General features: G+C 58.6%; 2 non-coding genes across 2 annotated transcripts; one reads left to right on the top strand and one right to left on the bottom strand.

Moving 5' to 3' along the window:
- The first annotated feature begins 7,767 nt into the window (after positions 1-7,767).
- trnal-aag (transfer RNA leucine (anticodon AAG)) lies at positions 7,768-7,849 on the top strand. The gene has a single exon. It is a non-coding gene; the product is annotated as a tRNA-Leu (tRNA).
- Positions 7,850-13,076: 5,227 nt separating this feature from the next.
- Positions 13,077-13,158, bottom strand: trnal-uag (transfer RNA leucine (anticodon UAG)). The gene has a single exon. It is a non-coding gene; the product is annotated as a tRNA-Leu (tRNA).
- Between the last annotated feature and the right edge of the window lie 9,960 nt (positions 13,159-23,118).

The raw sequence follows: 23,118 nt of genomic DNA, 5'->3' as shown, positions 1-23,118 counted from the left end.
GATCGGGAGAACAGGTGCCGAAACCGGGAGAAGAGAAGGATTATTGCCCCGAAAACCGGTTCAGTTGGAAGTTTCAATCAGTCGGGTGGGCAATGGGGGAGAGCGGGAGTTAATGATAATCTTTATTATTGTCACAAGTAGACTTGCATTAACACTGCAATGAAGTTACTGTGAAAATCCCCTCGTCGCCACATTCCGGCACCTGTTCGGGTCACAGAGGGAGAATTCAGAATGTCCGATTCACCTAACAGCGCGTCTTTCGGGACTTGTGGGAGGAAACCGGAGCACCCGGAGGAAACCCACGCAGACACGGGGAGAACATGCAGACAGTGAGACATTCCCACCCAGTGAGACATTTCCACCCGGTGAGACATTCCCACCTGGTGAGACATTCCCACCCGGTGAGACATTCCCACCCAGTGAGACATTCCCACCCGGTGAGTCATTCCCACCCGGTGAGTCATTCCCACCCGGTGAGTCATTCCCACCCAGTGAGACATTCCCACCCAGTGAGACATTCCCACCCAGTGAGACATTTCCACCCGGTGAGACATTCCCACCTGGTGAGACATTCCCACCCGGTGAGACATTTCCACCCGGTGAGTCATTCCCACCCGGTGAGACATTCCCACCCGGTGAGACATTCCCACCCAGTGAGACATTCCCACCCGGTGAGTCATTCCCACCCGGTGAGTCATTTCCACCCGGTGAGACATTCCCACCCGGTGAGTCATTCCCACCCGGTGAGACATTCCCACCCGGTGAGACATTCCCACCCAGTGAGACATTCCCACCCAGTGAGTCATTCCCACCCGGTGAGTCATTCCCACCCGGTGAGACATTCCCACCCGGTGAGACATTTCCACCCGGTGAGACATTCCCACCCGGTGAGTCATTCCCGCCCGGTGAGTCATTCCCGCCCAGTGAGACTTCCCGCCCAGTGAGACATTCCCACCCGGTGAGTCATTTCCACCCGGTGAGACATTCCCACCCGGTGAGTCATTCCCACCCGGTGAGACATTCCCACCCGGTGAGTCATTTCCACCCGGTGAGACATTCCCACCCGGTGAGTCATTCCCACCCGGTGAGACATTCCCACCCGGTGAGTCATTTCCACCCGGTGAGTCATTCCCACCCAGTGAGACATTCCCGCCCGGTGAGACATTCCCACCCAGTGAGACATTCCCAGCCGGTGAGACATTCCCGCCCAGTGAGACATTCCCGCCCGGTGAGACATTCCCACCCGGTGAGACATTCCCACCCGGTGAGTCATTCCCGCCCAGTGAGACATTCCCACCCGGTGAGACATTCCCACCCGGTGAGTCATTCCCGCCCAGTGAGACATTCCCGCCCGGTGAGACATTCCCACCCAGTGAGACATTTCCACCCGGTGAGACATTCCCGCCCAGTGAGACATTCCCACCCGGTGAGTCATTTCCACCCGGTGAGACATTCCCACCCGGTGAGTCATTCCCACCCGGTGAGTCATTCCCACCCGGTGAGACATTCCCGCCCAGTGAGACATTCCCACCCGGTGAGACATTCCCACCCGGTGAGTCATTCCCACCCGGTGAGACATTCCCACCCGGTGAGACATTCCCGCCCGGTGAGTCATTCCCGCCCGGTGAGACATTCCCACCCGGTGAGACATTCCCACCCGGTGAGTCATTCCCACCCAGTGAGACATTCCCACCCGGTGAGTCATTCCCACCCGGTGAGACATTCCCGCCCGGTGAGTCATTCCCGCCCAGTGAGACATTCCCACCCAGTGAGACATTCCCACCCGGTGAGACATTTCCACCCGGTGAGACATTTCCACCCGGTGAGACATTCCCACCCGGTGAGACATTCCCGCCCGGTGAGACATTCCCACCCAGTGAGACATTTCCACCCAGTGAGACATTCCCGCCCGGTGAGTCATTCCCGCCCAGTGAGACATTCCCACCCGGTGAGACATTCCCACCCGGTGAGACATTCCCACCCAGTGAGACATTCCCACCCGGTGAGTCATTCCCACCCAGTGAGACATTCCCGCCCAGTGAGACATTCCCACCCGGTGAGACATTCCCACCCGGTGAGACATTCCCACCCAGTGAGACATTCCCGCCCGGTGAGACATTCCCGCCCAGTGAGACATTCCCACCCGGTGAGACATTCCCGCCCAGTGAGACATTCCCACCCAGTGAGTCATTCCCACCCGGTGAGTCATTCCCGCCCAGTGAGACATTCCCACCCGGTGAGACATTCCCACCCGGTGAGACATTCCCGCCCGGTGAGACATTTCCACCCGGTGAGACATTCCCGCCCAGTGAGACATTCCCACCCGGTGAGACATTCCCGCCCGGTGAGACATTTCCACCCGGTGAGACATTCCCACCCGGTGAGTCATTCCCACCCGGTGAGACATTCCCGCCCGGTGAGACATTTCCACCCGGTGAGACATTCCCACCCGGAGAGACATTCCCACCCAGTGAGACATTCCCACCCAGTGAGTCATTCCCGCCCAGTGAGACATTCCCACCCGGTGAGACATTCCCACCCAGTGAGACATTTCCACCCAGTGAGACATTCCCACCCAGTGAGACATTCCCACCCGGTGAGACATTTCCACCCAGTGAGACATTCCCACCCAGTGAGACATTTCCACCCAGTGAGACATTCCCACCCAGTGAGACATTCCCACCCAGTCAAGGCCCCACAACGGGGATTTTGCTGATGCACGTTTTCGGTCAGATGAGGAATGTGAAGTGTTCATCCTCTAATCAGGAAATCCCGGATGCCCCTCAGGCGGGAGACCGGTTCAGTTATAATAATAATTATCTTTATTATTGTCACCAGTGGGCTGACATTAACAATGAAGCCGCTGATCCCACTTTACAACCCAGTCGGACTCTCCCTGAGGACAAATTAAAGCCGGTGTGTTAAACAGGAGGAGCATCGGGTTTTAACGGGAGGGAGGAAAACATCCGGTGAATGTCCGGGCAGGACACCTGCCTCACTCCCCTCCTCTCTGTGTCCCTCCGGCCTCACTCCCTCCTCTCTGTGTCCCTCCGGCCTCACTCCCTCCTCTCTGTGTCCCTCCGGCCTCACTCCCTCCTCTCTGTGTCCCTCCCGCCTCACTCCCTCCTCTCTGTGTCCCTCCGGCCTCACTCCCTCCTCTCTGTGTCCCTCCGGCCTCACTCCCTCCTCTCTGTGTCCCTCCTGGCCTCACTCCCTCCTCTCTGTGTCCCTCCTGCCTCACTCCCTCCTCTCTGTGTCCCCTCCTGCCTCACTCCCTCCTCTCTGTGTCCCTCCGGCCTCACTCCCTCCTCTCTGTGTCCCTCCGGCCTCACTCCCTCCTCTCTGTGTCCCTCCTGCCTCACTCCCTCCTCTCTTGTCCCTCCGGCCTCACTCCCTCCTCTCTGTGTCCCTCCGGCCTCACTCCCTCCTCTCTGTGTCCCTCCTGCCTCACTCCCTCCTCTCTGTGTCCCTCCGGCCTCACTCCCTCCTCTCTGTGTCCCTCCTGCCTCACTCCCTCCTCTCTTGTCCCTCCGGCCTCACTCCCTCCTCTCTGTGTCCCTCCGGCCTCACTCCCTCCTCTCTGTGTCCCTCCTGCCTCACTCCCTCCTCTCTGTGTCCCTCCGGCCTCACTCCCTCCTCTCTGTGTCCCTCCTGCCTCACTCCCTCCTCTCTTGTCCCTCCGGCCTCACTCCCTCCTCTCTGTGTCCCTCCGGCCTCACTCCCTCCTGCCTCACTCCCTCCTCTCTGTGTCCCTCCGGCCTCACTCCCTCCTCTCTGTGTCCCTCCTGCCTCACTCCCTCCTCTCTGTGTCCCTCCTGCCTCACTCCCTCCTCTCTGTGTCCCTCCTGCCTCACTCCCTCCTCTCTTGTCCCTCCGGCCTCACTCCCTCCTCTCTGTGTCCCTCCTGCCTCACTCCCTCCTCTCTGTGTCCCTCCTGCCTCACTCCCTCCTCTCTGTGTCCCTCCGGCCTCCCTCCCTCCTCTCTGTGTCCCTCCGGCCTCACTCCCTCCCCGCCTCACTCCCTCCAGCCTCACTCGCTCCTGCCTCACTCCCTCCTCTCTGTGTCCCTCTGGCCTCACTCCCTCCTCTCTGTGTCCCTCCTGCCTCACTCCCTCCTCTCTGTGTCCCTCTGGCCTCACTCCTTCCTCTCTGTGTCCCTCCGGCCTCCCTCCCTCCAACCTCACTCCCCTCCAGCCTCACTCGCTCCAGCCTCACTCCCTCCGGCCTCCCTCTCGGCCTCCCTCCCTCCAACCTCACTCCTCCTGCCTCACTCGCTCCAGCCTCACTCCCTCCTGCCTCACTCCCTCCAACCTCACTCCCTCCTGCCTCACTCCCTCCAAACTCACTCCCTCCAACTTCACTCCCTCCGGCCTCCCTCCCTCCAGCTTCACTCCCTCCCGCCTCACTCCCTCCGGCCTCCCTCCCTCCGGCCTCACTCCCTCCGGCCTCACTCCCTCCCTCCTCTCTGTGTCCCTCCGGCCTCACTCCCTCCCGGCCTCACTCCCTCCCGCCTCACTCCCTCCTGCCTCACTCCCTCCTGCCTCACTCCCTCCTGCCTCACTCCCTGCCCCGCCTCACTCCCTCCAGCCTCACTCCCTCATGCCTCACTCCCTCCCGCCTCACTCCCTCCGGCCTCACTCCCTCCTGCCTCACTCCCTCCAGCCTCACTCCCCTCCCGCCTCACTCCCTCATGCCTCACTCCCTCCAGCATCACTCCCCTCCGGCCTCACTCCCTCCCGCCTCACTCCCTCCTCTCTGTGTCCCTCCAACCTCACTCCCTCCGGCCTCCCTCCCTCCGGCCTCCCTCCATCCGGCCTCCCTCCCTCCAGCCTCACTCCCTCCGGCCTCACTCCCTCCTGCCTCACTCGCTCCAGCCTCACTCGCTCCAGCCACACTCGCTCCTGCCTCACTCCCTCCGGCCTCACTCCCTCCTGCCTCACTCGCTCCAGCCTCACTCCCTCCGGCCTCCCTCCCTCCAGCCTCACTCCCTCCGGCCTCACTCCCTCCTGTCTGTGTCCCTCCGGCGTCCCTCCCTCCAACCTCACTCCCTCCTGCCTCACTCGCTCCAGCCTCACTCCTCCTGCCTCACTCCCTCCAACCTCACTCCCTCCTGCCTCACTCCCTCCTGCCTCACTCCCTCCGGCCTCACTCCCTCCCGCCTCACTCCCTCCGGCCTCACTCCCTCCGGCCTCACTCCCTCCCGCCTCACTCCCTCCAACCTCCCTCCCTCCGGCCTCACTCCCTCATGCCTCACTCCCTCCAGCCTCACTCACTCGGCCTCACTCCCTCCCGCCTCACTCCCTCCCCGCCTCACTCCCTCCCGCCTCACTCCCTCCAGCCTCACTCCCTCCCGCCTCACTCCCTCCAGCCTCACTCCCTCATGCCTCACTCCCTCATGCCTCACTCCCTCCGGCCTCACACACTCCGGCCTCACTCCCTCCAGCCTCACTCCCTCCGGCCTCACTCCCTCCTCCCTCACTCCCTCCGGCCTCACTCCCTCCTGCCTCACTCCCTCCAGCCTCACTCCCTCCAGCCTCACTCCCTCCGGCCTCACTCCCTCCGGCCTCACTCCCTCCAGCCTCACTCACTCCGGCCTCACTCCCTCCGACCTCACTCCCTCCGACCTCACTCCCTCAAGCCTCACTCCCTCCAGCCTCACTCGCTCCTGCCTCACTCCCACCTCTCTGTGTCCCTCCTGCCTCACTCCCTCCTGCCTCACTCCCTCCCGCCTCACTCCCTCCCGCCTCACTCCCTCCCGCCTCACTCCCTCCAGCCTCACTCCCTCCTGCCTCACTCCCTCCTCTCTGTGTCCCTCCTGCCTCAATCCCTCCCGCCTCACTCCCTCCAGCCTCAATCCCTCCAGCCTCACTCCCTCCTGCCTCACTCCCTCCTCTCTGTGTCCCTCCTGCCTCAATCCCTCCCGCCTCACTCCCTCCAGCTTCACTCCCTCCAGCCTCACTCCCTACAGCCTCACTCCCTCCGGCCTCACTCCCCTCCGGCCTCACTCACTCCGGCCTCACTCCCTCCGACCTCACTCCCTCCGACCTCACTCCCTCCAGCCTCACTCCTTCCGGCCTCACTCCCTCCTGCCTCACTCCCTCCTGCCTCACTCCCACCTCTCTGTGTCCCTCCTGCCTCACTCCCTCCTGCCTCACTCCCTCCCGCCTCACTCCCTCCCGCCTCACTCCCTCCAGCCTCACTCCCTCCAGCCTCAATCCCTCCAGCCTCAATCCCTCCAGCCTCACTCCCTCCTGCCTCACTCCCTCCTCTCTGTGTCCCTCCTGCCTCAATCCCTCCCGCCTCACTCCCTCCAGCTTCACTCCCTCCAGCCTCACTCCCTCCTCTCTGTGTCCCTCCAGCCTCACTCACTCCTCCCTCACTCCCTCCAGCCTCCCTCCCTCCACCCTCACTCCCTCCAGCTCCCTCCCTCCTCCCTCACTCCCTCCAGCCTCCCTCCCTCCTCCCTCACTCCCTCCAGCCTCCCTCCCTCCTCCCTCACTCCCTCCCTCCTCCCTCCCTCCAGCCTCACTCACTCCTGCCTCACTCACTCCAGCCTCACTCACTCCAGCCTCACTCACTCCAGCCTCACTCCCTCCCGCCTCACTCCCTCCTGCTTCACTCCCTCCTGCTTCACTCCCTCCAGCTTCACTCCCTCCAGCCTCACTCCCTCCGACCTCACTCCGTCCAACCTCACTCCCTCCAGCCTCCCTCACTCCCTCCAGCCTCCCTCACTCCAGCCTCACTCACTCCAGCCTCACTCACTCCAGCCTCACTCCCTCCCGCCTCACTCCCTCCAGCCTCACTCCCCTCCAGCCTCACTCCCTCCAGCCTCACTCCCTCCAGCCTCACTCCCTCCTCCCTCACTCCCTCCGGCCTCACTCCCTCCGGCCTCACTCACTCCGGCCTCACTCCCTCCGGCCTCACTCCCTCCGACCTCACTCCCTCCGGCCTCACTCACTCCCTCCTCTCTGTGTCCCTCCTGCCTCACTCCCTCCTGCCTCACTCCCTCCAGCCTCACTCCCTCTGACCTCACTCCCTCCAACCTCACTCCCTCCTGCCTCACTCACTCCTGCCTCACTCACTCCTGCCTCACTCACTCCTGCCTCACTCCCTCCCGCCTCACTCCCCTCCCGCCTCACTCCCTCCAGCCTTACTCCCTCCGACCTCACTCCCTCCAACCTCACTCCCTCCTGCCTCACTCACTCCCGCCTCACTCCCTCCAGCCTCACTCACTCCCGCCTCACTCCCTCCTCTCTGTGTCCCTCCTGCCTCACTCACTCCTGCCTCACTCACTCCCGCCTCACTCACTCCCGCCTCACTCACTCCGGCCTCACTCCCTCCAGCCTCACTCCCTCCGGCCTCACTCCCTCCTCTCTGTGTCCCTCCTGCCTCACTCCCTCCTGCCTCACTCACTCCTGCCTCACTCCCTCCTGCCTCACTCACTCCCGCCTCACTCACTCCGGCCTCACTCCCTCCTGCCTCACTCCCTCCTGCCTCACTCACTCCCGCCTCACTCACTCCGGCCTCACTCCCTCCGGCCTCACTCCCTCCTCTCTGTGTCCCTCCTGCCTCACTCCCTCCTGCCTCACTCCCTCCTGCCTCACTCCCTCCCGCCTCACTCCCTCCAACCTCACTCCCTCCAACCTCACTCCCTCCTGCCTCACTCCCTCCTGCCTCACTCACTCCTGCCTCCCTCCCTCCCGGTGATGGGTTTGTGTTGAGGATTTGGCAGATTGATGAATTCACCGGGCGCTACTGCAGGCGGTCGGTAGCGTGGCCGAGCGGTCTAAGGCGCTGGATTAAGGCTCCAGTCTCCTCGGAGGCGTGGGTTCGAATCCCACCGCTGCCAGAAACTTTTAAACACTTTGTCTTTCTTTTTTACTATAACATGGACTTCAAAAGCGATTGCAAAGAGCAGGAATATTATAATTCACATTGAAAAGTAAATGTCCCACATTACCTTGAGTTTGCCATTAGATTTGTCTCTTATTTGATGATCAAATTAATATTCGGTTGGACACGGCGATGGGAGGATGTCACCTGAGGAAGGAGCAGCGCTCCGAAAGCTGGTGTTTGAAACAAACCTGTTGGACTTTAACCTGGTGTAAGACTTCTTACGATGGGAAAGGTTCATCATTTACAACAGGCTGAATCACCAGGTCCATTTCTAAATAATCCACAGGAATAAATTGCCCTTAGTGACCAAAAAGGTTAGGAGTTATTGGGTTACGGGGATACGGTGGAAGTGACGGCTTAAGTGGGTCGGTGCAGCTCGATGGGCTGAATGGCCTCCTTCTGCACTGTATGTTCTCTGTTCTATGAAATACTGCAGTCACATTGGTCTTGTCTATGGACAATCATACAATACGACAGTGCAATGGAGGCCATTCAGCCCATCGAGTCTGCACAGGCCCTTGGAAAGATCATCCTACATAAACTCTCACTTCCACCCTATCCCCGTAACCCAGTAACTCCACCTAACCATTGGACACTAAGGGGCAATTTATCACGGCCAATCCACCTAACAGCGCGTCTTTGGACTGTGCGAGGAATCCGGAGCACCCGGAGGAAACCCACGCAGACACGGGGAGAACGTGCAGACTCCACACAGACAGTGCCCAGCCGGGAATTGAACCCGGGACCTTGGCGCTGTGAGGCAACAGTGCGAACCACCATGTCCACAGTCAGCCGCGTTATCTCTTTTTTTAAATTTTATAAATTTAATATACCCAATTCATTTTTTCCAATTAAGGGGCAATTTAGCATGGCCAATCCACCTACTCTGCACATCTTTGGGTTGTGGGGGTGAGACCCACGCAGACACGGGGAGAATGTGCAAACTCCACACGGACAGTGACCCAGGGCCGGGATCGAACCTGGGACCTCAGCGCTGTGAGGCAGCAGTGCTAACCCACTGTGCCACCGTGCTGCTCTCACCCTCATTATCTCCGCGTCCCGGACCGTCGCTCCTTGCGCCTCCAGCTGTCGTTCCACCTTATCCATCCTTCCCATTAAGGGGACCAGCGCGGTCTCAATTACCCATCTCATCGCCATCGTGAGGGCCTCCTTTACCGCATCCCGGTGATTTTGGGCTTGACTCCATACGAACTCCATCAGCCTCTCCGCTGGTGATGGTTTGGTGTTGGTGAGGCTGCTGGGTCCAACATGTTCAAGTTGGCCTTGTGGCACAGTGGTTAGCACTGCTGTGACCCTGCAGCTGTGAAGCAACTGTGCTAACCACTGTGCTACCGTGCTGCCCATGCATGATGAGGGGAGTGAGGGGGAGTGAGTGAGGAGGGAGTGAGGGGAGTGAGGGGTAGCGAGGGGAGTGAGGAGGGAGTGAGTGAGGAGGGAGTGAGGGGAGGGGGGTAGTGAGGGGTAGCGAAGGGAGTGAGGGGATTGAGTGAGAAGGGAGTGAGGGGAGTGAGGGTGGAGTGAGGGGTAGTGAGTGGAGTGAGGGATAGTGAGAGGGAGGGAGTGTATGAGGAGGGAGTGAGGGCAGTGAGGGGTAGTCAGGGGTAGTGAGGGGATTGAGGGGAGTGAGGAGGGAGTGAGGGGGGAGTGAGTGAGGGAGGTGAGGAGGAAGTGAGTGAGGGGTAGTGAGGGGAGTGAAGAGGAAGTGAGTGAGGGGTAGTGAGTGAGTGTTAGTGAGAGGAGTGAGGAAGTAATGAGTGAGGGTAGTGAGGATAGTGATGAGGTAATGAGTGAGTGGAGTGAGGAGGTAGTGACAGAGGGTAGTGAGGGGAGAGAGGGGTAGTGAAGGGTGTGATGAGGTAGTGAGAGAGGGGAGTGAGGTGGTAGTGAGGGGAGTGAGGAGGTAGTGAGGGGAGTGAGGAGGTAGTGAGTGAGGGGTGTGAGGAGGTAGTGAGTGAGGGGAGTGAGGAGATAGAGTGAGGGGAGTGAGGGGACAGTGAGGGGAATGAGGAGGTAGTGAGTGAGGGGAGTTAGGGCAGTGAGGGGAATGAAGGGAGGGAGTGAGGGGAGTGGGGAGGTAGTGAGGTTAGTGAGGGGAGTGAGGAGGTAATGAGCAAAGGTATGAGGGGAGTGGGGGGAGTAAGGGGGTTGTGAGTGAGGGGAGTGAAGAGGTAGTGAGAGGGAAGTGAGTGAGGGGAGTGAGGGGGGAGTGAATGAGGGGAGTGAGGAGGTAGTGAGTGAGGGGAGTGAGGAGGTAGTGAGTGGGGAGTGAGTGAAGGGAGTGAGTGAGGGGAGTGAGTCAGGGGAGTGAGGAAGTAGTGAGTGAGGGGTGTGAGTGAGGGGAGTGAGGGGTGTGAGGAGGTAGTGAGTGAGGGGAGTGAGGAGGTAGTGAGTGAGGGGAGTGAGGGGTGTGAGTGAGGGGAGTGAGTGAGGGGAGTGAGGGGTGTGAGTAGGGAGTGAGGGGTGTGAATGAGGGAGTGAGGGGTGTGAGTGAGGGGAGTGAGTGAGTCAGGGGAGTGAGGGGTGTGAGTGAGGGGAGTGAGTGAGTCAGGAGAGTGAGGGGTGTGAGTGAGGGGAGTGAGTGAGGGGTGTGAGTGAGGGGTGTGAGTGAGGGGTGTGAGTGAGGGGTGTGAGTGAGGGGAGTGAGTGAGGGGAGTGAGTGAGGGGAGTGAGTGAGGGGAGTGAGTGAGGGGAGTGAGTGAGTGGAGTGAGTGAGGGGCGTGAGGGGAGTGAGGGGTGTGAGTGAGGGGAGTGAGTGAGGGGAGTGAGTGAGGGGTGTGAGTGAGGGGAGTGAGGAGGTAGGGAGTGAGGGGTGTGAGTGAGGGGTGTGAGGAGGTAGTGAGTGAGGGGAGTGAGTGAGGGGTGTGAGTGGGGGGAGTGAGGGGAGTGAGGAGGTAGTGAGTGAGGGGAGTGAGGGGAGTGAGGAGGTAGTGAGTGAGGGATGTGAGTGAGGGATGTGAGTGAGGGGTGTGAGTGAGGGGAGTGAGTGAGGGGAGTGAGGGGAGTGAGTGAGGGGAGTGAGTGAGGGGAGTGAGGGGTGTGAGTGAGGGGTGTGAGTGAAGGGAGTGAGTGAGGGGAGTGAGGAGGTAGGGAGTGAGGGGTGTGAGCGAGGGGTGTGAGGAGGTAGTGAGTGAGGGGAGTGAGTGAGGGGTGTGTGAGGGGAGTGAGTGAGGGGAGTGAGGAGGTAGTGAGTGAGGGGAGTGAGGAGGTAGTGAGTGAGGGGGAGTGAGTGAGGGGAGTGAGGGGGTAGTGAGTGAGGGGAGTGAGTGAGGGGAGTGAGGAGGGTAGTGAGTGAGGGGAGTGAGTGAGGGGAGTGAGTGAGGGGAGTGAGTGAGGGGAGTGAGGAGGTAGTGAGTGAGGGGAGTGAGTGAGGGTAGTGAGGGGGTAGTGAGTGAGGGGGGTGAGGAGGTAGTGAGTGAGGGGAGTGAGTGAGGGTAGTGAGTGAGGGGAGTGAGGAGGTAGTGAGTGAGGGGAGTGAGTGAGGGTAGTGAGTGAGGGGAGTGAGTGAGGGGAGTGAGGGGGTAGTGAGTGAGGGGAGTGAGGAGGTAGTGAGTGAGGGGAGTGAGGAGGTAGTGAGTGAGGGGAGTGAGTGAGGGGAGTGAGGGGGTAGTGAGTGAGGGGAGTGAGTGAGGGGAGTGAGGAGGTAGTGAGTGAGGGGAGTGAGGAGGTAGTGAGTGAGGGGAGTGAGTGAGGGGAGTGAGGAGGTAGTGAGTGAGGGGAGTAAGTGAGGGGAGTGAGTGAGGGGAGTGAGTGAGGGGAGTGAGTGAGGGGAGTGAGGGGAGTGAGGGGTGTGAGGAGGTAGTGAGTGAGGGGAGTGAGTGAGGGGAGTGAGGAGGTAGTGAGTGAGGGGAGTGAGTGAGGGGAGTGAGTGAGGGGAGTGAGGAGGTAGTGAGTGAGGAGGTAGTGAGTGAGGGGAGTGAGTGAGGGGAGTGAGGGGGTAGTGAGTGAGGGGAGTGAGGAGGTAGTGAGTGAGGGGAGTGAGTGAGGGGTGTGAGGAGGTAGTGAGTGAGGGGAGTGAGGAGGTAGTGAGTGAGGGGAGTGAGGGGGTAGTGAGTGAGGGGAGTGAGGGGGTAGTGAGTGAGGGGAGTGAGTGAGGGGAGTGAGGAGGTAGTGAGTGAGGGGAGTGAGTGAGGGTAGTGAGTGAGGGGAGTGAGTGAGGGGAGTGAGGAGGTAGTGAGTGAGGGGAGTGAGTGAGGGTAGTGAGGGGGTAGTGAGTGAGGGGAGTGAGGAGGTAGTGAGTGAGGGGAGTGAGTGAGGGTAGTGAGTGAGGGGAGTGAGGAGGTAGTGAGTGAGGGGAGTGAGTGAGGGTAGTGAGTGAGGGGAGTGAGTGAGGGGAGTGAGGGGGTAGTGAGTGAGGGGAGTGAGGAGGTAGTGAGTGAGGGGAGTGAGGAGGTAGTGAGTGAGGGGAGTGAGTGAGGGGAGTGAGGGGGTAGTGAGTGAGGGGAGTGAGTGAGGGGAGTGAGGAGGTAGTGAGTGAGGGGAGTGAGTGAGGGGAGTGAGGGGAGTGAGTAGTGAGTGAGGGGAGTGAGGAGGTAGTGAGTGAGGGGAGTGAGTGAGGGGTGTGAGGAGGTAGTGAGTGAGGGGAGTGAGGAGGTAGTGAGTGAGGGGAGTGAGTGAGGGGTGTGAGGAGGTAGTGAGTGAGGGGAGTGAGGAGGTAGTGAGTGAGGGGAGTGAGGGGGTAGTGAGTGAGGGGAGTGAGTGAGGGGAGTGAGGAGGTAGTGAGTGAGGGGAGTGAGGAGGTAGTGAGTGAGGGGAGTGAGGAGGTAGTGAGTGAGGGGAGTGAGGAGGTAGTGAGTGAGGGGAGTGAGGAGGTAGTGAGTGAGGAGGTAGTGAGTGAGGGGAGTGAGGAGGTAGTGAGTGAGGGGAGTGAGGAGGTAGTGAGGGGAGTGAGTGAGGGGAGTGAGGGGAGTGAGTGAGGGGAGTGAGGAGGTAGTGAGTGAGGGGAGTGAGGGGAGTGAGTGAGGGGAGTGAGGAGGTAGTGAGTGAGGGGAGTGAGTGAGGGGAGTGAGGAGGTAGTGAGTGAGGGGAGTGAGGGTAGTGAGTGAGGGGAGTGGCTCCGACATCCGCTGATTCCGGGCACAAAAAGAACTGAGCAGAGATAAATTTTGCGGCTGTCGGTAAAACAGCCCAACAAGTGCAAGCGGCAATGAGAGAAAACCTCTTGGCAGCGGTGGGATTCGAACCCACGCCTCCGGGGAGACTGGAGCCTAAATCCAGCGCCTTAGACCGCTCGGCCACGCTACCGACACAGAGACAGCAGCGCTGCAGACTGTGCTGCTCACTCTCAGAGTTAACCAGCTTCTCAGTCATTAACTCACTGAATCTGCACGGTGCCTCAGTGTGAGGGTCACTCAGTGTGAGGGACACTCAGTGTGAGGGTCACTCAGTGTGAGGGTCACTCAGTGTGAGGGACACTCTGTGTGAGGGACACTCTGCCTCAGTGTGAGGGACACTCTGCCTCAGTGTGAGGGACACTCAGTGTGAGGGCACTCTGCCTCAGTGTGAGGGACACACTGCCTCAGTGTGAGGGACACTCTGCCTCAGTGTGAGGGACACTCAGTGTGAGGGCACTCTGCCTCAGTGTGAGGGACACACTGCCTCAGTGTGAGGGTCACTCAGTGTGAGGGTCACTCTGCCTCAGTGTGAGGGTCACTCAGTGTGAGGGTCACTCAGTGTGAGGGACACTCAGTGTGAGGGTCACTCAGCCTCAGTGTGAGAGTCACTCAGTGTGAGGGTCACTCTGCCTCAGTGTGAGGGTCACTCAGTGTGAGGGTCACCCAGTGTGAGGGTCACTCAGTGTGAGGGACACTCAGTGTGAGGGCACTCTGCCTCAGTGTGAGGGACACACTGCCTCAGTGTGAGGGACATTCAGTGTGAGGGACACTCAGTGTGAGGGACACTCGGTCTCAGTGTGAGGGACACTCAGTGTGAGGGACACTCAGTGTGAGGGACACTCGGTCTCAGTGTGAGGGACACTCAGTGTGAGGGACACTCTGCCTCAGTGTGAGGGCACTCTGCCTCAGTGTGAGGGCACTCTGCCTCAGTGTGAGGGACACTCAGTGTGAGGGTCACTCAGCCTCAGTGTGAGAGTCACTCAGTGTGAGGGACACTCTGCCTCAGTGTGAGGGTCACTCAGTGTGAGGGTCACCCAGTGTGAGGGTCACTCAGTGTGAGGGTCACTCTGCCTCAGTGTGAGGGTCACTCAGTGTGAGGGTCACCCAGTGTGAGGGTCACTCAGTGTGAGGGTCACTCTGCCTCAGTGTGAGGGACATTCAGTGTGAGGGACACTCTGCCTTAGTGTGAGGGACACTCAGTGTGAGGGACACTCTGCCTCAGTGTGAGGGACACTCAGTGTGAGGGACAGTCAGTGTGAAGGACACTCTGCCTCAGTGTGAGGGTCACTCGGTGTGAGGGACACTCTGCCTCAGTGTGAGGGTCACTCAGTGTGAGGGACAGTCAGTGTGAGGGACACTCAGTGTGAGGGACACTCTGCCTCAGTGTGAGGGTCACTCAGTGTGAGGGACACTCAGTGTGAGGGACACTCAGTGTGAGGGACACTCGGTCTCAGTGTGAGGGTCACTCAGTGTGAGGGACACTCAGTGTGAGGGACACTCAGTGTGAGGGACACTCGGTCTCAGTGTGAGGGACACTCAGTGTGAGGGCACTCTGCCTCAGTGTGAGGGACACTCTGCCTCAGTGTGAGGGACAATTTGCCTCAGTGTGAGGGACACTCTGCCTCAGTGTGAGGGACACTCAGTGTGAGGGCACTCTGCCTCAGTGTGAGAGACACTCTGCCTCAGTGTGAGGGACATTCTGCCTCAGTGTGAGGGACACTCTGCCTCAGTGTGAGGGACACTCAGTGTGAGGGACACTCGGTGTGAGGGACACTCAGTGTGAGGGACACTCAGTGTGAGGGACATTCGGTGTGAGGGACACTCGGTGTGAAGGACACTCTGCCTCAGTGTGAGGGACACTCGGTGTGAAGGACACTCTGCCTCAGTGTGAGGGACATTCTGCCTCAGTGTGAGGGACACTCGGTGTGAGGGACACTCTGCCTCAGTGTGAGGGACACTCAGTGTGAGGGACACTCAGTGTGAGGGACATTCTGTCTCAGTGCGAGGGACACTCAGTGTGAGGGCACTCTGCCTCAGTGTGAGGGACATTCTGCCTCAGTGTGAGGGACACTCAGTGTGAGGGACACTCAGTGTGAGGGACATTCTGCCTCAGTGTGAGGGACACTCGGTGTGAGGGACACTCTGCCTCAGTGTGAGGGACACTCAGTGTGAGGGACACTCTGCCTCAGTGTGAGGGACACTCTGCCTCAGTGTGAGGGACACTCTGCCTCAGTGTGAGGGACACTCAGTGTGAGGGACACTCTGCCTCAGTGTGAGGGACACTCTGCCTCAGTGTGAGGGACACTCGGTGTGAGGGACACTCTGCCTCAGTGTGAGGGACACTCTGCCTCAGTGTGAGGGACACTCGGTGTGAAGGACACTCAGTGTGAGGGACACTCAGTGTGAGGGACACTCAGTGTGAGGGACACTCAGTGTGAGGGACACTCTGCCTCAGTGTGAGGGACACTCGGTGTGAGGGACACTCAGTGTGAGGGACACTCTGCCTCAGTGTGAGGGACACTCTGCTTCAGTGTGAGGGACACTCTGCCTCAGTGTGAGGGACACTCGGTGTGAGGGACACTCGGTGTGAGGGACACTCGGTGTGAAGGACACTCTGCCTCAGTGTGAGGGACACTCGGTGTGAGGGACACTCTGCCTTAGTGTGAGGGACATTCTGCCTCAGTGTGAGGGACACTCGGTGTGAGGGACACTCTGCCTCAGTGTGAGGGACACTCTGTGTGAGGGACACTCAGTGTGAGGGACACTCTGCCTCAGTGTGAGGGACACTCTGTGTGAGGGACATTCTGCCTCAGTGTGAGGGACACTCTGCCTCAGGGTGAGGGACACTCTGCCTCAGTGTGAGGGACACTCTGTGTGAGGGACACTCAGTGTGAGGGACATTGTGCCTCAGTGTGAGGGACACTCGGTGTGAGGGACACTCTGCCTCAGTGTGAGAGACACTCTGCCTCAGTGTGAGGGACACTCGGTGTGAGGGACACTCAGTGTGAGGGACACTCAGTGTGAGGGACACTCAGTGTGAGGGACACTCTGCCTCAGTGTGAGGGACACTCTGCCTCAGTGTGAGGGACACTCGGTGTGAGGGACACTCAGTGTGAGGGACACTCAGTGTGAGGAACACTCTGCCTCAGTGTGAGGGACACTCTGCCTCAGTGTGAGGGACACTCGGTGTGAGGGACACTCGGTGTGAAGGACACTCTGCCTCAGTGTGAGGGACACTCTGCCTCAGTGTGAGGGACACTCAGTGTGAGGGACACTCTGCCTCAGTGTGAGGGACACTCAGTGTGAGGGACACTCTGCCTCAGTGTGAGGGACACTCGGTGTGAGGGACACTCTGCCTCAGTGTGAGGGACACTCTGCCTCAGTGTGAGGGACACTCGGTGTGAGGGACACTCGGTGTGAAGGACACTCTGCCTCAGTGTGAGGGACACTCGGTGTGAGGGACACTCTGCCTTAGTGTGAGGGACATTCTGCCTCAGTGTGAGGGACACTCGGTGTGAGGGACACTCTGCCTCAGTGTGAGGGACACTCTGCCTCAGTGTGAGGGACACTCGGTGTGAGGGACCCTCTGCCTCAATGTGAGGGACACTCGGTGTGAGGGACACTCTGCCTCAGTGTGAGGGACACTCTACCTCAGTGTGAGGGACACTCGGTGTGAGGGACACTCTGCCTCAGTGTGAGGGACACTCGGTGTGAGGGACACTCTGCCTCGGTGTGAGGGACACTCTGCCTCGGTGTGAGGGACACTCTGCCTCAGTGTGAGGGACACTCGGTGTGAGGGACACTCTGCCTCAGTGTGAGGGACACTCGGTGTGAGGGACACTCTGCCTCGGTGTGAGGGACACTCTGCCTCAGTGTGAGGGACACTCGGTGTGAGGGACACTCTGCCTCGGTGTGAGGGACACTCTGCCTCAGTGTGAGGGACACTCTGCCTCAGTGTGAGGGACACTCTGCCTCAGTGTGAGGGACACTCAGTGTGAGGGACACTCTGCCTCAGTGTGAGGGACACTCTGCCTCGGTGTGAGGGACACTCGGTGTGAGGGACACTCTGCCTCAGTGTGAGGGACACTCTGCCTCAATTTGAGGGACACTCTGCCTCAGTGTGAGGGACACTCTGCCTCAGTGTGAGGGACACTCTGCCTCAGTGTGAGGGACACTCTGCCTCAGTGTGAGGGACACTCTGCCTCAGTGTGAGGGACACTCTGCCTCAATGTGAGGGACACTCTGCCTCAGTGTGAGGGACACTCTGCCTCAGTGTGAGGGACACTCGGTGTGAGGGACACTCTGCCTCAGTGTGAGGGACACTCTGCCTCAGTGTGAGGGACACTCTGCCTCAGTGTGAGGGACACTCTGCCTCAGTGTGAGGGACACTCTGCCTCAATGTGAGGGACACTCTGCCTCAGTGTGAGGGACACTCTGCCTCAGTGTGAGGGACACTCGGTGTGAGGGACACCGTGCCTCAGTGTGAGGGACACTCTGCCTCAGTGTGAGGGACACTCTGCCTCAGTGTGAGGGACACTCTGCCTCAATGTGAGGGACACTCTGCCTCAGTGTGAGGGACACTCTGCCTCAGTGTGAGGGACACTCGGTGTGAGGGACACCGTGCCTCCGTGTGAGGGACACTCTGCCTCAGTGTGAGGGACACCGTGCCTCAGTGTGAGGGACACTCTGCCTCAGTGTGAGGGACACCGTGCCTCAGTGTGAGGGACACTCGGTGTGAGGGACACTCTGCCTCAGTGTGAGGGACACCGTGCCTCAGTGTGAGGGACACTCTGCCTCAGTGTGAGGGACACTCTGCCTCAGTGTGAGGGACACCGTGCCTCAGTGTGAGGGACACTCGGTGTGAGGGACACTCTGCCTCAGTGTGAGGGACACCGTGCCTCAGTGTGAGGGACACCGTGCCTCAGTGTGAGGGACACTCGGTGTGAGGGACACTCTGCCTCAGTGTGAGGGACACCGTGCCTCAGTGTGAGGGACACCGTGCCTCAGTGTGAGGGACACTCGGTGTGAGGGACACTCTGCCTCAGTGTGAGGGACACCGTGCCTCAGTGTGAGGGACACTCTGCCTCAGTGTGAGGGACACTCTGCCTCAGTGTGAGGGACACTCTGCCTCAGTGTGAGGGACACCGTGCCTCAGTGTGAGGGACACTCTGCCTCAGTGTGAGGGACACTCGGTGTGAGGGACACTCTGCCTCAGTGTGAGGGACACCGTGCCTCAGTGTGAGGGACACTCTGCCTCAGTGTGAGGGTGCAAATAAGGGTGCAAAGCCCATGGGCTGGATTCTCTGATTTTGAGGCTATAGAACAAAGAAGAATACAGCACAGGAACAGGCCCTTCGGCCCTCCAAGCCTGTGCTGACCATGGTTCCTGCCAAAACTAAAACCGTCTGCACTTAGGGAGTCCGTATCCTTCCATTCCCACCCTATTCATATATTTGTCTAGATGCCCCTTAAATGCCGCTATCGTATCGGCTCCCACCCCCTCCCCAGGCAGCGCGTTCCATATATTTACCACCATCTGTGTAAAAAACCTGCCTCACACATCTGTTCTAAACTTTTCCCCACGCACTGTGTCCCCTGGTACTCGACTCTCCTACCCGAGGAAAGAGCATCTGACTATCCGCTCTGTCTCTGCCACTCAATCTTGTAGAGCTCTATCAGGTCGCCTCTCAACCTCCGTCGTTCCAGTGAGAACAGACCAAGTTTATCTAACCTGTCATCATAGTTTTTAAAAAAAATTAGTGTACCCAATTCATTTTTTTCCAAATAAGGGACAATTTAGCGTGTTCAATCCACCTACCCTGCACATCTTTGGGTCGTGGGGGTGCAACCCACGTAAACACGGGGAGAATGTGCAAACTCCACTCGGAAAGTGACACAGAGCCGGGATCGAACCTGGGACCTTGGCGCCGTGAGGCAGCAGTGCTAACCCACTCCTCCACCGTGCTGCCCCTCCTCATAGTTAATGCCCTCCATACCAGGCAACATCTGAGTAAACCGCTTCTGTACCCTCTCCAAAGCATCCACATCCTTCTGGTAGTGTGGCGACCAGAATTGGACACAATATTCCAAATGAGGCCTAACTAAGGGCCTGGACAGCTGCAACATTTCTTGCAATTTTTATATTCAATGCCACGACCGATGAAGGCCAGCATGCCATATGCCTTCTTGACCACCTTATCCACGTGTTGCCACTTTCAGTGATCGGTGGACATGCAGAGATCTCTCTGCCTGTCAATACTCGCAAGAGTTCTACCATTTACTGTGTAATTCCTACATGCATTGGACCTTCCAAAGTGCATTACCTCTCACTTGTCCGGATTGAACTCCATCTGCCATTTCCCCGCCCAGGATTCCAACCAGTTTATATCCTGCTGTATCCTCTGACAATACTCTGCAATATCCACAACTCCACCAATTTGTGTGTCGGCTGCGAACTTACTAATCAGACCAGCTACATTTTCTTCCAAAACATTTATATACACCACGAATAACAAAGGCCCCAGAACTGACCCCTGTGGAACATCGCTAGTCACAGCCTTCCATTCAGAAAAGCACCTTTCCACTGCTACCCTCTGTCTTCTGTGCCCAAACCAGTTCTGTCTCCAACTTGCCAGCTCTCCTCTGATCCCGTGTGACTTCACCTTTTGTACCAGTCTGCCATGAGGTACCTTGTCAAAGGCTTCACTAAAGTCCATGTAAACAACAGCTCCTTCTATGTCTATGTCTGGAGGATGTGTCTGGTTTTACAACAAAATGTTGGCGCTGCCCCGCACCGATGCTGCAACTGTTGTGGGGCTAGCAGCCGCACCATGTAAAACGCCCGGCCTCCACGAAATAAACGGCTGGAGAATTGCCGGCTCCATTGCCGTGCATGCGCATGGCGCCGGCTGTGCGCGGACCTAACCTGTCAGATAGTATCCCCCTGGACACCCCCTGGCCATGCCCCACTGTGGTGCATCAATGTAAATGCATGTAGGCTAGCTAGATACTAGAGGGAGCACCAAAGACATCACACACAAACACACACACTGAACCAATAGATCAGTTAGAGAGGACACGACCATTGGACATTCACAGTACACACAGAGGTGACACGACCACAGGAGGGCATTACACCAACCCATATATAAAGGACACCACACACATGATCTGCCTCTTTCCAGTGGGAGACAGTCAGTGAGAACAGAGACAGGGTTGATTCAATATCACACCCACCACGTGGATTGCAGCAACTGGTTAGTCAGTCTGGGTAGCTATAGTAGGATTAGCAGTAGTGTCGAACCCGAGTAATAGAAGTGTAAATAGTTGAATAAATGTGTTGAAGTTATCTCCACGTCTGAACCTTCCTTTGTCAAGTGCACCACAAGGAAGCCGCTTATGTTACACTGAGAACTTAACAAATCATGGTATCAGGACTGAACTGTTTCAATCCAGATAGCCATACCTCAGCGCACAGCGACAACCAGCAACGATACCCAGGCAAGATGTTCGAGATCCGGGTTCCACAGCAGCTCCAGTGCTACGGCGATCTCCGCGAAAACTGGCGGGTGTTCCGGCAAATGTTTGAAATCTTCCTGGTGGCAGCCGAACTGGAAGACGTGGCCGATGCTGAAAAGACAGAGCTTCTCCTCACCATCGCCGGTGTCCTCGCCGAAGCCCCCCCAGCCTTCGCCGAAGCCCCTCCCGGCCAGCAGCAGAGGTCCCCAACGACTGCGGCGTCGCAGGACACAGTCCACAGCCGCCACGCCAACTCTCCGAAAACGGAGGGCACACGTTCCCCCGTGCAACTCACCACCACCGTCTCAGGGCAAATAGGAATGGGCAACAAATCCTGGCCTAGTCAGAGACACTTACATCCTGTAAAAATTAATTTGAAGAAAAAAATCAGCTGGAGTGAATTGAACTGCGTGAAGACTGGAATCTGTGATGCTGGGGACTTCTGGAGGAGGCTGAAATGGATTATCCATTCGACACTCCTGCCCAAAGCTGGTGGAAATGCTTCAGCCTATTAGGAGCAGGAGGAGGCCCTTTGCCCCCTTGAGCCTGCTCCACCATCAATACGATCATGACTGACCTGATTGTAACTTCAACCCCACATTCCTGCCCACCCCCACCCTGCTCATAACCTTTCACCCCCTTGTTAATCACAAAACTAGGGGTGGCACGATGGTGCAGTGGTTAGCACTGCTGCCTCACGGCGCCGAGGACCCGGGTTCGATCCCAGCCCCGGGTTACTGTCCATGTGGAGTTTGCACATTCTCCCCATGTCTGTGTGGGTTTCACCCCCACAACCCAAAGGTGTGCGGGGTCGGTGGATTGGCCGCGCTAAGCTGCCCCTTCATTGGAAACAATAAATTGGGCACTCTTAACTTGAAAAAAAACTCTTCTAAACTCCAGTGGATACAAACCTAATCTCCCCAACCTTTCATACTACAGTGCAGAAGGAGGCTATTCTGCCCATCAAGACTGCACCGACCCTCTGAAGGAGCTCCTTACTATCCCCGTAACCCCACCTAACCTTTTGGACACAAAGGGGCAATTGATCAAGGCCAGTCCACCTAACAAGCACGTCTTTGGACTGTGGGAGGAAACTGGAGCACCCAGAGGAAACCCACGCACACACGGGGAGGACGTGCAGACTCCGCACAGACAGTGACCCAGCGGGGAATCGAACCTGGCTGCCACTCCATCAGGCCTTCCTCATGTCTTTCCTCAGAACACAACCCACCCATTCCCGGTATTAGGCTGCTAAACCTTCTTTGAAATGCTTCTAACACATGTACATCTTTCCTTAAATAAGGAGAGCGATACTGTGCACAATACGCCAGTTGTGGTCCCAGCAATACCCTGGACAAACTCCCTACTTTTGTCATCAATCACCCCTCACAATAAATGCTCACAATCTATTATATTTCCTAATTACTCCCTGTACCTGTCTACTCAAGCCTCTTGTGATTGATGCTCCCAAACTCCAGCCTGGAAAATGGGATTGGACTGGGGGGAACTGGGAGCTGGATGGAGGGGGGGGAGGGAGGGAGGGGGGGGAGAGGGGGGGGAGAGGGGGGGAGGGGGATGGGGAGGGGGGAGGGGGGAGAGGGGGAGGGGGAGGGGGGAGGGGGAGGGGGGAGGGGGAGGGGGGAGGGGGGGGAGGGGGGAGGGGGGAGGGGGGGAGGGGGGGAGGGGGGGAGGGGGAGGGGGGAGGGGGGAGGGGGGGAGGGGGGAGGGGGGGAGGGGGGGAGGGAGGGGGGGAGGGGGGGTGGGAGGGGGGGAGGGAGGGGGGGTGGGAGGGGGAGGGGGGGAGGGAGGGGGGGAGGGGGGGTGGGAGGGGGGGAGGGGGGAACTGGGAGCTGGAGGGAGGGGGAGGGGGGAGGGGGGGGTGCGGTACTGGACTTGGGGGGGGGGGGGCTGGTTTTTCGGCCAGCTCAGACACGCGAACGACAGAATGACCTCCTCTGTGCTGTATATCTTTCAACATTTCCAGATGGTTTAAATCTGAGAGGGGTGGGGGTGCAGGGAGGGAGGTTGGGGTCAGCAGGACGTGAATTGCTCCTTAGGAATGGGCCCAATAGGGCGGCACGGTGGTGCAGGGGTTAGCACTGCTGCCTCGCGGCGCCAAGGTCCCAGGTTCGATCCCCGCTCTGGGTCACTTTCCGTGCGGAGTTTGCACATTCTCCCCGTGTCTGCGTGGGTTTCGCTCCCACAACCCAAAGATGTGCCGATTAGGTGGATTGGCCACGCTAAATTGCCCCTTAATTGGGAAAAAAATAATTGGGTGCTCAAAATTGATAAAATAACAAAAAATCAAGGAATGGCCGAATGTCCGTCTGCTCTGTAAGTGAGAAATGGGGAAATTGCTGATAGCAGCTGGTATTTGCAAATTCAGTCCTTTGACCAGTGTGTTGGTCTGTCGGATTGGGGTTTGACAATGTGACATCGCAGCCTTGCAGTTCAGAGATGCCTCATGTGAAAAAGGAGCTCTTTCCAAACACATTGAATATCTTCGCAGCATGCGGTTGAAGAAGCTGCAGATTTATTGCATATAGATGTGGCGTGGAGATGCGTTTACGTG

This window comes from Scyliorhinus torazame, chromosome 31 (assembly GCF_047496885.1).
Source record: "Scyliorhinus torazame isolate Kashiwa2021f chromosome 31, sScyTor2.1, whole genome shotgun sequence".
Taxonomy (NCBI): domain Eukaryota; kingdom Metazoa; phylum Chordata; class Chondrichthyes; order Carcharhiniformes; family Scyliorhinidae; genus Scyliorhinus; species Scyliorhinus torazame.
The sequence above is the reverse complement of the archived record's forward strand: the minus strand, read 5'-3'. Positions and strand labels throughout refer to the sequence as shown.